Source organism: Bidens hawaiensis, unplaced genomic scaffold (genome assembly GCF_021521415.1).
Source record: "Bidens hawaiensis isolate Kalapana, Puna unplaced genomic scaffold, B.hawaiensis_p1.1 tig00012470_1, whole genome shotgun sequence".
In the NCBI taxonomy this organism is placed as follows: Eukaryota; Viridiplantae; Streptophyta; class Magnoliopsida; order Asterales; family Asteraceae; genus Bidens; species Bidens hawaiensis.
The window spans coordinates 424,277-438,856 of NW_027492019.1; positions in this window are offsets into that span (position 1 = coordinate 424,277).

Sequence of the window (14,580 nt, forward strand, 5' to 3'; positions counted from 1 at the left end):
TATAAGGTCACGATATTTACCACCATATAAAAGGCTGTGTAACATCTCTTCTCGTACATTTCGTCGTTGTAAAATTTCATCTCTAGTAGGTAAATTAGCACGCTTTATGCTCTGTCTAAGTAGTGCAACAAAAGCCACCAATAAGCAAATCAGGTGAGTGGCTTGCAATTGTCTGGCACGAACAAGTTCTACTACCTTGTGTATCTGATTATCCATCAAACTGCCTAGTTGAGAGCAATTAATGTATATTATGGTTAATAAATAAATATATATTATGATTAATTCTTATTGTATATATTGAATACATATATGTATTTGTTGTTTGTCTGGTATGTATATGTATTTGTTGTTTGATTCCATGAAATTATGTGTTACATATGTGAACTCCAAGGTTTGCCAAACTTATGTTTTATTATTGTTAACACAATTGATATTGTTAGTTGCGTACATATATGTGTCTGGTGATTGAATCCATTTAACTTTGTGTTACACATGTGCACATATTCATGTTTTGTTGTTATATATATGTACTTTGATGGTGGATTATACTTAATGTAAAACCCTTTTTTTTGTGGTAGTGATCTGCTAATTTAACTCGTGTACGGTGTTCTAAAAGTACTTAAAGTGTTAGTTATATGTACCATGGATTATGATCACACATCTATTCTTGGTTATAGAGTTAATTACATATGTGTAAATGTACTAAACCAGATGGGATAAAGTAAACACATCAGATCCAATAGGGGTTTAGGACCTGGAATACACTTTATTCTCTTTAACAAAAGACATCTTCACTGACAATTTTTTTCTTTTGTCAAGAGGCACATGGAGATTTTTATGGGGGATTATATAAGAACTGGGACTATGTGTTTCAAACGTATGCAAAGAAAATGAAGACTAAAATCGCTATACCAAGAAAGCAGCTTGTTGATAAAATGCTACTATCCGAAGCAAACTAATATAAGGAGAATGTTATTAGAAAATTGGAGGGGCTTCTTTGGAGAGGCTCATATTTTGACCCGTTTGACTAATAGAGGCATTACAACATCAAATGAATCACAAGAGGCTTCTGTTAATGCCACTGAGGTTGCACCTCGCATTAACAGAATCAGTGAAGGAAGCACATAATGCAGGCATGCCTATACTTGCGTATTTGTAAAGATGCTTTTTTTTGTTAAAAGGTTGTAATTTATTTGCAGACACTTGATAAATAATCAGTGAAGGAAGCATGCACTCTAATATAGCAATCCTAAATCAGCAGTAATAGCCAAATCCACATACTAAAGCAATGTATATAACCAAATCACAAGTTCCTTCAAAGTTGCAGTTAGCATTTACAACTAAACAAACCAAATGCAAATATTTTACCGATACCGAACCGAACATTTCGGTACCGGTACCGACCCGAACATTCCGGTATTGGTACCGGTACCAACTATTTCTGAATTTCGGGATCGGGATTTTCGGGATCGGTACCGTACCATCCCGAGCTCATCCCTATTTACAACTAAACAAACCAAATGCATATATTTGTTTGAAAACAACTGTATTTATATTCCAATCTTTAAAGTTGTAGATAGTATTTATATTCCAATCTTTATTTCTTTTTGCAAATTGGAAAGGGGAATTGATGTGAAATTGAAACTGAAACTGAAATCAGAAACTAAAACAATTTACAATAAACGCATCTTTTTTAAAGTAGGGTTACGCATATATTCAAAATCATATACAATTGACGTGAAATTGAAATTGAAACTGAAATCAGAAACTAAAACACTGCAGATGTTGGTTAAAGAAACATAAGGCTGCCATAGAAGATGCAATCGAGATGAATGTAGATGTTACCTGTGGAAGCAATCGCTGACTGCCTCTGGTGGAAGATAAAGAGAAAGGGAATACTGCAATATGTATGGAGGATTAGTTGAAGAAGATATGGCGGGTTGAAGATTTAATCCCGCCATTTTGTTTGTTGAAGAGGGTAAAAATGGAATTGATATATAAACGTGATCTTTATCTATTTCTTTCTCTCTAGATCTTTCCAAAAGATATATACACTAAAAACTCTTTCTCTTCTTTCCCCATCTCTTTCTTTCTCTTCACAAAAAAATATCTGGAACACCAAATTTGTTTAAATCATTCCAAATCTTTTCTTTCCTCTCATTTAAATAAACTTGGGAACAGAGCGTTAATTCATCGCCCGGAGTTAAAGATGAAGGACTTTAACAACATAAATCTCATTTCCCCAAAATTCAAACCATAGAATTCTCAAAGAGGCGAAAATAGTGAGACAAGTAAGACAATCGACAACGTCATCATCATCCATAACAGCTTTATTATAGCCGATCTGCCACCATGTTTCGCAGGTGAGTAATCGGCACAATCCCACCCCGGTTTGATTCTTCCTGATTTCAGGAAACCCTCGTTGAGATCCTCAGAAAACCCATGATCCAGGTTTTGTTTTAGCCGTTAAACCCTAAATTAATAACAATGTTTGAATTATTAGTGCGATTATTCACAATTTTGATTTTTGAATCTCGTTAAAATTATTGTTGATTAGAATTTAGGGCTTCATTCATGATTTAAGAGCATTTTTGACAGATTGATGTTTAGAGTTTAGCTACAATATGAGCTTCTTTGTTACAAATGTTTTTTCTGCTAATTTCTAATTGTGTTTGTCGTCAATTGAGAATGCATTCCAGCTTAGGAAATGATGATTATTTTGAATGCGACAACGTGAAGTATATGTTTAAATGACTAGTTGTTACTAAGTTATATATGAAAGTATGTGTAGTTTCAAGTTGACTAGCTTGGTAAAAACTCAAGCTCGTCTTCGTAAAAACTCAAGCTCGTCTTAATAATGTGCTTAACATGATTAGAAAAGGTGGTTCAAGTCATAGTAGCGGTCCTTTAATGTAAACGAACATTTTGAATTTGATAAGTCTAATACAACAAAGCTGATGGAAATAAAAATAAAAATCTAGTTGCTAACAATCAAGCGAGTCTCAGTTTAAGTCGTGTTTTATATTGCTAAAAAGCTCTTCGAGTCTGCTATTTTTTATATTTGAAAGTGAGGATCTAATTCAAAATTTAAGGGGATTCAAAAAATGTCAATTTCAGCAGCTTCATAGAAAGTTCAGCAACCTGTTTGACAACATTGAATGCTTCTTATATGTTTTTGTAAAATTAACCGTAGCGTCGATGAAGGTGCATTTTATATGGTCAGAAATCACTCTAAGTTTTCTATCTTTTATATTTGAACATGCTGAACTAACTTGTTGATACATTTTATGTCATCTCGGTCTTCGTTTATCGTGTTTTGGTCAGTTCCAATAGTACATGGACTAGTTTTATAATTGTTATAAATCATTCGCTAGGGATTGTCTAACAAAAGGAATTTGATTTTGTTATCCCATATGCTAGGGATGTTAGCTTATAGAGTTAGTTTATATAGGCCATTCTATAGGGTTTGTCTAGCGAATGGCGTAGCGAAAGTAGCCCATTCGATAAGCATGTTTAGCAAATGGGCTAGGTCTATATATGCATGTAACTTTATGATCTAATTAATGAATTCTGGTATTTTATGATGTGTTATCCCATTACTCTGTCCAACTTCTTTCTCAAAACACACACAAACACATAGTGAACCCTAATAATGTCTAATCAACTATAATCACAAGACTAGATCCATAATAGATTTGAATGTTGATGATTCTAGCATTCCAAGTGGTATCAGCGCTAAAGGATTGTCTGATTAGTTGATTCATGGACTTAATTAGGTTATTAAAGTCTTTTAAATCTTGTTTCAATATCGGACTTATACAAACTAGTTTTAGTTCAATTCATTCAGATTAACGGATTAAGTGTATGTTATTTGGATTAAGGATCATTCGGTTTGATGTGAATTGGATTCAGATTCTTTCAGTTAAGTTGAATTGATCTGTATTGATTGGATTGATTGAAATTGATATGGCAGGAATGCACAGTAGTTTGAATGTGTAAATTTTAACTTTGTTTGGGTCAAAAATGATTTGAATTTGATTGGTTTTGGTACAATTTGTTAAGTATTTGAGTTCGGAATTGGTATTGGTATGGTTTGTGAGAGTTGTGGATTGTTCTGGACTGGAATTGTTGTGGTATGAATTATGGGTTTGAGTTTGAAGTTATGGGTTCATTCGCTATTTTCTAGGCTTATTCGCTAATTTCATCAGCTCATTCGTATAGTTAGTTGAAGTTGGCTGTAATCGTTTTAACAACCCATTCGTTAAGAATTTCACCCATTTGCTAATAGTTTCTACTCAGTCGCTAGACATTTCATTCTCCTTATAATCTATTCTTGATAATAGTGCCATTCGCTATCTATACTCATTCACGGTTTATATTCATTCATGTTTCACTCATTCGCTAAACAATTCATTCATTTGTTACCCTGTCATTTTCACAATTTTACTCCTCATACTTCCATTCTTAATAGTTTGTACCCATAATTTTCAAAGATTGCAAACTATTACGTTTTCGCCTCCTAGAATGCCCTAATGCAGACGATGTTTAATTATGATAATGAGATTGGGTCTCATGCTAAAACCCCAAAATTGAATAGCCTTGATGACTTTCAACTATGGAGTCAAAGGTTTAGATCTCATCTGGGTGTGATTGATCCATAGTGCTTATCTCTGCTTGATACTCCTTATGACAGAACAAATATAAACATTGATGGTGTTGGTGAAACAAAAAAACACACTGATCAAATGACAGCTACTAAAAAGAAGAAATATGATTTGGAGATTAAGACCTATGCAACATTGACTATGGCTTTACTAGAAAACATTTTCCATCAATTTAGCCATATCACGGTTTCAGCCTAACTTTATGCAGCCTTACAAGCATTGAGTTTGGGGAACACTCAAGAAACTAAAAAGTCAATGTTGAAATTCCAATACAAGAACTTCAATATCACGTTAAATGAGACTTTTGGTGAGATGTTGACAAGGTATTGTCACTTCATAGCTCAGTTGAATATGTATGAGCTACACAAAGATGAAGCTGCTAGGGTTGACACTTTGAAAGATGCTCTCAAGCACTTACTTGATATGTGATGGTTTTGACAGAGAATGGTTATTTCAAAGAACCAAATCTCACTGCTATTATGGCTTGTTGAACATCTAACAAAATTTGAACCTGATGAATAATAATAAATATTCTTTTTTTAAGAAATCAACTGTAGGAGTGGTATCGTGTTAACATAGATGTTTTACCAATTTTGAGAGATGAATTTTAAAATTATGTTGCTAAAAAGTGGACAAATTGGTTCGAAAAAGCCATGTAGCCATGACCAAGGACAAGTTAGGGGAAGTTTTAAGTTATCTATTTGTTGATACACTTGTTAACTTGGCTTGTTTGTTTGATTATATTTGTGTCGAATGGGAAAATCTAATGACCCAAGAAGCAACCCATCGAGACACAAGGGCCATGCTGGCACGTCATCATCGGTGCGTCCGGATCTCCTTTGCCAAAACAGAAGTTGATTTTACATGATTGATTATATTGAAGAAGATGATTTTATGCCTAAGAAACCTAAGGTATAAGAACAAGCTGTATCGGTTCCCCTTAAATCTATATGGGAAGGAGGACCGTCTTCATGTATGCATGTGTACTGGAAGCCGGAATTTTTTAATGATAAGATGGCTAAGATGAAAGACAAGCACTTGGGGTTTATTTGTGAAAAATAGGTGAATATTAACGAGTTCAAACCATTCGGGATAATTAAGATGTCTCAAAAATTAGGTTGGGAAGAAGCATTGAAGTTTTATGACCAAGAGAAAAGGGTACTTTATATGCAACCAATTCAAGAATGGATTTCCACGTTGAAAGTAGAGTTGGGGAGGACTCCACAAAAAATGATGATATTGATTGGTCGGGTAAATGGTATTGAGGTAGTCATGTCAATGGAGAACCAGCTTTGCATTTTCAATTTTGATTCCAAACCATCTACGCAATATGTCTTTCTAACAGAGGAGGACAATGTCTACAGTAAACCATATAGATATCCGACATGGGAAATAATGAAGCAGGAATTGTTTGCTAAACTTGGGATGTGTCTGTAGGCTCAGGTTTTAAGAATGAAAGGAAGGTTTGGTTGTTGACTTAATTGAACCTTATAATTTCTTGGTTATACCGGGAAATATCTTAGGGTTTTGTTCGCTTACGTAAGCTTGTGCAAGGACTAGGATGAAAGTGAAGTTTAGCCTTACTCGAGCCTTTTGTTAGTTTAGTTACAAAAAGTGAAGTTTTCTAGAATATGAATCACCTATTTATACAATGCTTGGATTAGCTTTAGAGTATCTAGATGGCTTGTTATATAAATTAAAATACATATACTTCTAGTTTAAGTGTTTAATACTTCACTGCTTATGGTTTTATGGCCATAATTCCTTTTTTGATAGGATGCTTCAAGATTCCGAAATTTTAGGTCTTTTTGCGGTTTGTCATTCGGGTATTTGTATAGCCTAAGGGCTTTACAAATATTAAATTAAGCTAAAAAGCTAAACCCGCAGTTACTACTGCCAGAACAGCAAATGCAAATCACTTATTCAAAATAGTGATAAAAAGTCATAAATGATTATTAGGTTCATTACCGTACATTTAAAGAATGAGTTGATCACTCCCGTTATTAGCTACACGTGCTTCTCTTTGGCGCGGTTCATATCATTAAGAAATACCTTACTTGAGACACAACGTGTGTAAACCCAACAGATGAAATCGTTCACATTAGTATGGGATGATGCGTTGTGGGGTGTTTCGTGATAATGGGGTGGGGACCACTTGTTAGATAGTTACTTAATTTTACCTTAACTGTATCTAATGTCCATTCTGGTAGACTTTGATGCTTGAGTTTAGTTGCACAACAATATCCTTGATTGTCTTAGCTGTTACACATATGCTTAAAGGTTGTATACCATGTTGTGAGAAGATTTGATCAACTAATTTTAAGGTTTAAGTCAAGTTGGGGTGTCCTAGTTTGGTAAAACCATAATGAAGCGTGGTAAGATAGATTCAGGGCTTTCTATTGTGGGCCCCACTTAATCATATGAACTAGTATATTTGTCACTCCTTATTTTTCTCAGTAAGTAATAGGGCATGGGTTTAATTGGACAAAAATACTGGTAATCGCAGTTTTTGTGTTAACATGTCATTAATCAAAATAAACTAAGTGTTTTGAAGGACCAGCTTCTAATAATGATTCCATTGTAAATCTTTTTGGGGACGAAAACGATAAGTGCTGGGATGTGATGTGTGGGTGACATGATGCACTTTTAAGTGTTTAATCATGGTGTATTAGTTGCTAATATATATATATATATATATATATATATACATATATATATATCAAACATGATTACTTTTATTGGTTTTATGATTGCAGATGCTCAGATCTTAAAGGAACTAATTTGTAGTAGTTAGGATGGCGAGGAATCAAGTTATGCTTAAAAGGAAGCAATTGGGGGTTCGGAACAGCGAACATACATCAAGAAAATGGAAATTAGAGAGTTTGGTGTTGAGTCCACCGTAGCTTACCAAAGAGATTCAGCCTTGCGGTGGCGTAATCTCGCCGTAAGCCAGAAGAAGTCCACCGTAAGGGTGGAGTCCAGCGTAAGCTACGGTGGACTTGACATGTAACATCGTTTTTTGAGGATTTTCTACCACATTTATGCTTGGTTATACCCTAGGTCGATTATCCTTCATACCCTATCATACTTGGAAGATTTTGGAACCATTTCCACCTTTTTTGCATCCTATAATCACAAGAATCATCCATGCTTTTATTCTTTCTAGCGATATTCAAGATATTCAAGATGCATATGCAAGGCTAAAGCTCTCATAACCATATCTGGGCGTAGGGTTATGGTTTTAGTTTGATCGTTTGTGATTTAATCCTTCACTATGGATTTGGATTTGGATTTGGTTAATCATTCGGTTAGTTAAATCTTTGTTTTTTTTGTGTGATTGATTAGTTTTCCATAATTAAATCCTTTGATATTTAGACAGTTAATTAATTTGAGGTCATCAACATTTAGGATTGAGTTTTTATCGTTATTAACCAATTTATCTTTAACCATTGAATTAATCACATTCATCACAACCTAAAACTGGTAATCAATTAGATAATTATTCAGTCGTGTCAATTGTTTAGATTAAGTTCTGATAATCAACAGGGACAATTACATAGTCTTTTGATTATTTATTTAAACAAAGTGAGTCCCATATAAGTTTAATTAACTTATCCAATCTGCTTCGCCACCTGAAACCTGGCGTTCGGTTATCTTCTCATAATTGTTAACAAATTACTTATATTTGTTTCCTAAGGTATTTTATAATCAAATCAAACTATTTTCAAAAGTTTGCTTAACATTGTCTGTCCCCCTAGCATAATTAGTTATCAAGTATTAAACTGATTAACACATTCCACTAATTCCCTATGGATTCGACACCCTACTTGTCCTCTCTAACAGAGGTATTTTTAAATATTTTTTATTGACCTTTCGACCTCGATCAATATGTATATTTCTTTCTACACATATTAAAATCAACACCTACACATCTACCACTTTACATACAAATAATAATACTTTTACCCGCAAATATGGTCCTGACACGTTTCATCACCATAAGCCGCGCCATCAGCCATGTCACGTGACACGTCATTATACTTATAACCACACATATATATTAGTTTTAGCCACACTATATGTCTAAGTATAACATGTTATATACCTACACATAATTGATGTGTGGGTGATGATCTATCCAAACAGGTCGCGAGTCTACACATAGTGACACTTAGGGTATGTTTGATTGGAAGCTTTTAGGAGCTTCTAGCTTCAAGCTTTGTTTGATTGAAGGAGCCTAAAGCTTTTAGGTTACGAGAAAAAGCTTGAATCTTGAGTCTCTTACTAGTAGCGTTTAGAAAAACTACAGGCTTTTAGTATTTAAAATTAGTTAAATAACCTTCCAAGATAAATATAGTTAATATAATTTTTTTTAGTTATGCCCATTTTGGTCATTTTATATATTTTATTAAAAGCTACAGCTACTCTGCCAAGCATCTAAATATATCTTGAGAGCTACAGCTACCAGCTTCCAGCCACTAGTTTTCAACTATAGCTGCCAGCTAGTTTTGTCAAACATGCCCTTAATTTATGTGTATGTAAAGACAACTTTCAACATATGATTAGGTATTACACACACACATATTATGTGTGGGTAAAAAACCAAATTTCTTGTGGTGATTGTCCAACAAATGTTTTATTTGTATTTGGAAAACAGATTCTCGTTTAATATTTTGGCCAAAGTTGTATATGATTAACATCATTAATTAAGGTATTAGAATATTATAAGTTAAATATATATTTGTAAATAATTAGTTAACATTATTGATAAAATACGTAGGAATCCTTTAAAATGCCCAATGATTTAAAAATTTCTTTATGTAGAAGAGTAGTTTCAATGAAATGATTTTAATACAAGAGTTACATCCAAAAAGTTTGAGGTATATATACTAGATTACTAGATACTTTTTTTTTTGCAAATATAATTATTTTTTTATGTAAAGGTTTTAAATTATGATGAAGCATCTCCACAAATTTCTCTGAGCTAAAGGTACTAATTATCACACATGTCTTTTTTTTTAAATTATAGTTAGTTGATATAGAAAATATTATTAATTTTCAATAGATGAATTTTGATGAGGGCACACAGACAATGTAGCTATTATATGATAAACTAGTATTTTAGATTTGGTAACAAGTTTCTATTTTTTATTATTTCTTTTATTTTTTGCATTTTTAACATTTCTGTTAAATTATAATGCATGCAGTCACCACGACAAAAATCAGATTGGGTAAGTAGTTGTTGGAGCGTAATGTCTATTGCTAGGGTCTTAGATGTATTAGATATGATTGTATAGGGCTAAAATGTCAAATGTATAGTTTGTGTATTGTAGTCAACTCATAAGTCACAAGTCAACGCATATCTTATGCAGCGTATATGTTATACCCCGTATAACATATACGGACTTGGTGTACTTGCTGATGTTTCCTATAAATAGGGGACTTATGCATTGATAGTGAGACTTTTTGGTGATTTGTCAGAGTGAAAGACTAGAGAGAGAAAGTGTGCAAAGTGTCATATCTTGTAATCTTTCATGATATATATGAAAATGACCTTACTGTTTACTTGTATGTGTTCAATCTCAATAGATTTCGCACTTTGAGATACAAGTTGTAACATTCAGAGGTCTTAAGTGTAATCTACTTCAAGATCACAAGTCATTTCAAGTGGTATAAAGAGGCCCTAACAGAAGAAAGATGGGTGAATGCTATGCAAGAGGAGCTTACGCAGTTTGAGAAGCTCGGGGTCTGGAAGTCGGTTGATTTACCTGAAGATAAAAAGCAAATTAACACCAAGTAGGTGTTCAAGTGCAAAAGGGATAAAAATGGGATTATTGTTAGAAACAAGACAAGAATTGTTGTGTTGGGATTTAACCAGAGAGAAGGTATCGATTACAATGAGGTTTATGCACCAGTTGCGAGGCTAGAGGCTATTCGGATATTTCTAGCATTTGCTTCTTGGAAAGGTTTTAAGGATTATCAGTTGGATGTGAAGTCAGCATTCCTTAACAGGAAGATTAGTGAAGAAGTCTACGTGGGACAACCACCGGGGTTTGTCGAACCTATTCATAAAGACAGAGTGTATCTCCTTGATAAAGCCCTTTATGGTGTCCATAAAGCCCCGAGAGCTTGGCAAGAGACGTTGTCACGGCATCTTTTGGACAACGGGTTTATCAGAAGAATCGTCGATTGTACACTTTTCACAAAATCTGTTGATGGACATCTACTGATCGTGTAGATATATGTCGACGATATTATCTTTGGGACGACAAACGATGTTATGTGCAAGCAGTTTGAAGAAGTCATGAAAAAGAAATTTGAGATGAGTGAAATGGGGGAGATGAAGTTCTTTCTTGGACTTCCAGTCGAACAGTTGTAAGATGGTATCTTTATCCATCAGAGTAAGTATGTCAATAACGTATTGACTAAGTTCAACATGACTGATGCATCAGCAATCAGTACTCCTCTACCATTGAATCATGGTATCGGTCCTGATCCCACCGAGGAGAAGGTTGACCAAACCTTATACCGATCAATGATTGGCTCTTTGATTTGTTTGACTACTTCAAAGCCAGACATCGTGTATGCTACCTGTTTGTGTGCCCGATATCATTCAAATCATAAGGTTTCACATCTCATGATCGTCAAGAAAATTTTACGCTATCTAAAGGGATGTCTGGGGGTCGGTCTCTGGTATCCTAAAGACGATGAGTTTGTGTTTAGGGCGTTTTCTAATTCAGATTATGGAAGCTGTAAGCTGAATTCCAAATCTACAACGGCAGGGTGTCAGTTCTTCAGCAAGCGACTTGTCACCTGGCAATGCTAGAAACAAACCACGGTTTCGTTGTCTACCTGTGAAGCTAAGTGTGCAGCTGCTTCTAGTTACTACTCTCAGGTTCTTTGGATACAACAACAAATGCGGGACTACGATTTGAATTTTCTTACCACCCCTATCTTCGTAGATAATAATGCAGCTATATCGATAACTAAGAATCCGGTAAACCCACTCTAAAACTAAACATATAGAGATACAGTATCACTTCATTCGTGATTGTTACGAAAAGAAGTTGATTACCGTAGAAAAAATTCACACCGATGAACAAAAAGCAGATATTTTCACCAAAGCTTTTGATAAGTCAAGATTTCATTACTTATTAAAACTAAATGGGTTAAAAGTTTTGGACGGTGTTGATAAGGGGGTTACCGAGATTACAGGTGTGTTGGATACCTAGTGATCCTAAGCGTCAGAGTCAAATTGTCTTTTGTAAATATTTTTCGTATAGTTTTTGATTTTAGGGGGAGAATATTTCAAAGAAAAACCAAAAACATTGAAAAATTTGAAAAAGCCAAAAACATTGAAAAATGTTGCTCCTCAGAAAATTAGTTTTTGAAGCAAAAAGGGAAGATGATAGTAGATTGATCATCTGGTCCCAAGTCTAGTAAAAAGTGGGCATAAAAGGCTGTGTGCTTAACTGTATTGGTGCATTAGGCCTTTAAAACAAATAAGTAGGGAAAAGTAAGTGAAAGTTAAAATTGCCAAATTGATGGGGTGTTTGTTTCAAAACAAAAGTCTTGATAATGATGGCAGAAATGTAATAGCTGGTCATACTCTAGTCTTTTAATCAGAATGATTGTTTAAATTTGTTAAACATAGCTATCAGTAAGTGGTTAATGCTTCAATGATGTATGGTTTTATGGCCTTAAACCCTGTATTGATGGGATGCTTTAAGGTTCCTGGATCCATTGGGTCTTTATGCGGTTTATCATCTGGGTATTCATTTCGATGAATATTTAAACAAGCTGTAAAAAGCAAACCCGCAGATTAAAGCTGCTTTATAAGTCATTAAACTTGATCGTAAAAGTACTTATGTACTAAATTCATTACTGACTTGATCAAAATCCGATGTTAGACACACGTTGTCCCCTTGCTCGCGTCTTATTACCATTAAGAAATGGACCACAAGGGACAAAACATTTTCAAGTCAACAGACGAAATCGTGCATACTCATCCATGGTAAAGGACCTATTGGTTTTGCTTTATAACGGGGGTATGTCTTGTAATGGGGATTATTTGCTGATTTGCTTAAAAACCTTTTGTCTTCTGATTCTAAGGTTTAAGTCAAGTTGGGGTGATTAAGTAAAAATCAAATGACGCCTGAATCAAGATTAGAACTAATATTTACCTGATATCTTGTGCTTAAATGAATCAATTAAAGGTATCACAGAAATTCCTGAATCATTTGTTTTGAAAGGTTTAGGTGGACAACAATACCAATGACTGACTTAACACCAATCATAATAAACGCTAAAAATAAAACTATGATAGAAGGACAATTTGGTTAATACGATTCCCTGCTTAAACTCACAAAAATATGTGATTTATGTATTGATTTGTTAAGTTTCATTTGATATTTGTTTCTATTGAAAAGCCAAGAAGATTTTCTTTCTGGTATAGTTTTCGACTCTTGATGTAAGGGTGAACTATCTCTCTTGGTGTTTTTCATGAACAACAAAATCTTGTTTTTACCAAATCAAACACAAAAGATTTAAAGTTTATCTGTTTTATTCAAGGTCATTAAATTGGACTTGGTAAAATAGTGATTTTTTCAAAATTGAGCTTATTTAAGTTATTCTAATGTACAAGGACATTAATTTGTACTTGTGACATTACATTGGTGTGAACAAAACATAAAATCAGAGTTTGATTGGAAATACTTATGCAACGTATAAATATTGAGACTTATACGCTGTATAAGTTATGCGCCGTATAAGTCTCATACTTATACGCCGCATATGTCAAAGATTGATATATGGGTTATACGCCGCATATGTCTGGAGGGTATATATATCACATATGGCGCATAAGTGAAAACTTATATGCCTGATCTTTCAAAACATCCTTTGTCCTGAGACCCTGTTAACAGTAAGAATTTGCTATCAAAATTGAATAGTGATTGATTGTTTTGGTGATTTACACACAAATTCAAATCTTAAAGGTGAAATATTGTTTCCAGATCTAAGAATGAACGGTACATGTGTCATGGATAAGTTAAAACGTTAAGATTAATCCAACTTTTGGGATAGATAAGGATCTTATAACCCTATGCTTGAAGTTACGAGTGTTATGATAATACTTAATTGCATTATAATTGATTAATTGTGTTGGATCTAAGAAGTGTGACATATACGTTCATATACCATGATTTCTGACCAGTCAAACTTGTGAATGTTATAAAATTGATATCAAATCTACACTAAACAAACTCAAACGATGTTTGTGGGATCATTTAATTGTTCATAATTGCTACAGTTTTAAAGATTTTGAATTTGGGTCAAAACAGGACATATACGACATATATGTGTTTTGCGTTGACTAAAGTCAAAATTGCCACAGACATATACGTTGATGGACTTATACGCCGTATATGTTCCATACATATACGGAGTATAAGTTATACTTCAATCTTATACATATACGCTGTAACTAGACATATACGTGAAAACCAACTTATACGGTGACTTAGAACATATACGATGTATTGGACTTATCTGATGGATTAAAACACATACGTTGATGAATCCATTTTAACCTGATTATGTGTTTGTGTTTGCAGATGGGCAAGAAAGTTAAGATAACTGATCCAAAGCACAATATATGTGCTTATCTGAATGAAGAGGATCCCAAAGCTACAAAGTTTAAAGTAATCATACCATTCTTAAAGAGATCCAGAATATACAAGGCCATTACGCATTCAGTAGATCCGTATGAGAATATTGTGACTGAGTTCTGGACTACTGCCAAGTTTTTGGTACACATATTCATTCAACTGTTCAAAGGCCGAAAATTGTAGTGAATGAACCACTAATAAGGAAGGTCTTGGAATTCGGAGATGAAGAGTCAGATCCTGTTGATTTG